The sequence below is a fragment of the Nannospalax galili genome, unplaced genomic scaffold (genome assembly GCF_000622305.1).
Source record: "Nannospalax galili isolate Female #2095 unplaced genomic scaffold, S.galili_v1.0 C49861026, whole genome shotgun sequence".
Classification (NCBI taxonomy): domain Eukaryota; kingdom Metazoa; phylum Chordata; class Mammalia; order Rodentia; family Spalacidae; genus Nannospalax; species Nannospalax galili.
Genome location: NW_008481301.1, coordinates 1 through 3,311, shown reverse-complemented (window position 1 = coordinate 3,311; position 3,311 = coordinate 1). Strand labels below are relative to the sequence as shown.

General features: G+C 38.7%; 1 pseudogene; it reads right to left on the bottom strand.

Moving 5' to 3' along the window:
* Nucleotides 1-689: 689 nt before the first annotated feature.
* LOC103728583 lies at nucleotides 690-1,311 on the bottom strand (annotated as a pseudogene).
* Nucleotides 1,312-3,311: the final 2,000 nt, after the last annotated feature.

The window sequence follows — 3,311 nt, the reverse complement described above, 5'->3', positions numbered from 1 at the left end:
CCTCCCCTAAAATATCTTCAGAAATCTGTATGTTTCTAAGCCGTTATGATCGCAATATTAACCTGGCATGGTAGTACATAACTTTATTCCTAGTACTCAAGAAATGGAAACAGGTGGACTTCTGTGACATTGAGGCCAGCTTGGCCTACATTTTGCTCTCCAGGACAGCTGGGGATGAAGGGAGACAATCATATATATCAGAAGATATGAGGCACATGTAAATTTAGTATTTTCATGTGCTTTTATCTTGAAAGGATGAAGTCAATAAGGAGTTATTTATCATTACAGAATTTTAGAAATAAGAAATGACTGCACGCATTGATGTAGTAGGACACAACTTATGTTACTATTTTGTTCACTTTGTAAACAGAAAAGTGAAAATTCTAATGTAATTCTAATTAAGAAAAATGTTTTACTTCAAATAACCAGACAACTAATGAAAATTGAAATCTTTCAATAAATTTCAGGATATTCTAATGCTCAAATCACAACAAAATGCAGTATGAATTTCTTCCCCAACTTGAAAAGCCAGAAAAGAAAATGCTAGACAATAACACAAAATCTAATTTTTATACTACCACTGATTTTGGTCAAAGATTTTTCCATCTAAGCCTTTTTCCCTTACAGCATCTCCACCCTTCCCAAGATTCAGGACTTTTCCTGATGGTCATTAACCTATTTTGACATACCTATTTCTCCTCCAGGACTCTCAGAGGCACTACTGATTCGACATCTAGACGTGGGTTCCTCCTTGCCTGCCTTTGGAAGTCTTCTGATCCTTGACGAGGACCTGGCTGGCATGTGATTTCCGGAAATGGAAGACCCAGATTTGGGCCTCTTGTTGGAGGAAGTGGGATTACGACGTTCAGACTCTGAGAAGCCCAGGGAAGATCTGCTTCGGGATCTGTGTGGGATCCTGATGGTGGAACAAGAGCGACAATGTCTATGACCACATCGCTGACCTTCATTGTCTTCCTCATTCTGATATCGTTGTGACCTCTGACTGCAGCCAGGATGGGCATACTGTTGACCGTTGCTGTGCATCATCTGTACTCTCAGCTGACGTCCATCCAGTAAAACACCATCTAGGGCACGTATGGCATCCTCAGCGTCACAATTATTGTTAAAGTAGACAAAAACGAATCCACAGGACTCCCCGGTTAAGTGATTCCTCGGGATGTACATATCACTAATAGGACCATAGTCCTCAAAGATGTGCCTCAGCGTGTTACGTGAGGGGCAGCTTCCCAGGTTTTCGACCTTGACTGAGGTCACGCCCTCCACTTTAGGAAGAGGACGACTGTAACTCATGGTCCTTCAGAACTTAGTTTTTGTTGACTGAAAAGACGAAGTTACTAAGGAAAAGTGCAGGCATTTGAATTAACTCCAAGCAGCTGCGACAGTTTCCTTAGGTTTACGTTGCTACTTCTTTTTTCTGTTACATTCCACGCCGGCATTCTCAGACATTCTAAAAGATTTTAAAGAGGCCTGCCCATCTGTTGAGCAGAGACCATTGCAAAACAGAGAAACAACTGCATAGCTGATTTAAACACATAACTGATCACAACAAAATACTTTTGACATTTCCAGTAGAAACTCTTACATCCAGCATCAAGGAAATATTAGAATTGAAATGATGTATGTCTAATACTACTTTAAGACTGCAATGTTCTTAATCATAGAGAAAATTACGGGTACTAAGGTTTTTTGTTGTTGTTGTGTTGTTCCTTCCATTCAATTATCTGTATTTCAACAATATGAAAACAAAAGAGAGGATGACTCTGTATTGTGAAAGAATTTTTAAACGAGGGAGGAAATTGTTATTTTATTCTAGTCAAACGCTTTACTACCTTTTGCAATTAAATAGAGTAAATAATAGCATAGGCATGCTTGATATCTCAGTACTTGTTGGCACTTGTCAAGCAGAGGAAAAAGAGAGAGAGAAAAATAGTTTTTGAGCTACAAGGCAAGAAACTGTGCCAGCTCAGCAGTGGAAGTCTGCATTAGCACTGGGTGAGCCCCAAAGGAAATGAAATTTTGGAAAAGAAACGATGCACCGAATATCTAGAGGCAAGTTTGGGACTTTGGCCAGTGTCTGAAGAAAGGAAAAGGAAAGAGGATGAAAGGGGAAAAGTCAGTCAACAGGCAAGCTCAGTTGAGTCTGGAGGCAATTTCATCGCATGAGGTGCTTTGGGGTCTGTCTATAGGGATATCATAAGAAGAGTTTATTTCCTCCATTTTCATTTTGTAATGGTTTGTTATTTTCATTTATGTGTGTGTCTGTACCTGCTTGAATTTATGTGTATGGAAGTTCTAGGGCCCATCAGAAATCAGAAGGCTTCAGATCCCCTGGAGCTGGTGTTACAAGTGGTTGTGAGGTGCCTCATGTGACTGTTTGAGTGTTGGCAACAACTCTCAGATCCACTGTAAGAGCACTAACTGCTCCAAGGACTGAGCAGTCTCTCCAGTCTATTTTTGCCAATTTAAAAATCATATCTTCAGGAATTTACCTTTTCACAAAATATTCTTCAGTTGTTAGAATTTCTTAACACAAGAGGCCCCTAGGCTTGTATAGGAAAGTGAAATGCCTGCTCTTCATATCAAATGGATCTTATAAGTGATTGACAAATTTTAATGCTGTTGTTGACCTTTGCTATTTTCTTTGTTTAGAGGATGACAAAGTTTTGGCATTCCCATGTCCCAAAGGGGAAATGCCCAACATGGTAGTCAGCCACTGTCTACATCTGCCATAGACCAAGTAATTTGTGCAAACGAAGTTGACAGATATATTCATATATGCCAAATGCTGCCTGGAATGCTGGCTGAAAAGGACCTTTTTAAAATTACCTTTCTTCTTTCATGGCCTGTATCACTAGCATGTGGGAAGCAGAAACAGGAAGAAGGCTACTTTGAGACTAGCCTTGGCTACAGAATGAGACATAGACTGAGAAGCAAAAAGGAGTGTGTAAAAATTTTAAACAACTATTCCTTTCCAATTATACACTCCACTATATAATCCATCCCATGTTCCCACATCTGTGCCAGCATTTGTCATTGTCTTTTGAATTGTACAATTCTGATTGGAGTAAGAAAGCATATCAGAGCAGTTTTAATATGTATTTCTTGATGGATATAAAGATACTGAACATTTTACAAATAATTTTCAGGCCTTTTGGTTTTATCATTTCAGAACTCTGTTTAGTAATTAGCACCAATTTTTAATTGTATTACTTGTATTTATAATATTTATATTTTTGAGTTCCTTATATTTACTAGATTCTAACCCTCTATCATACATACAGCTGGTAAAA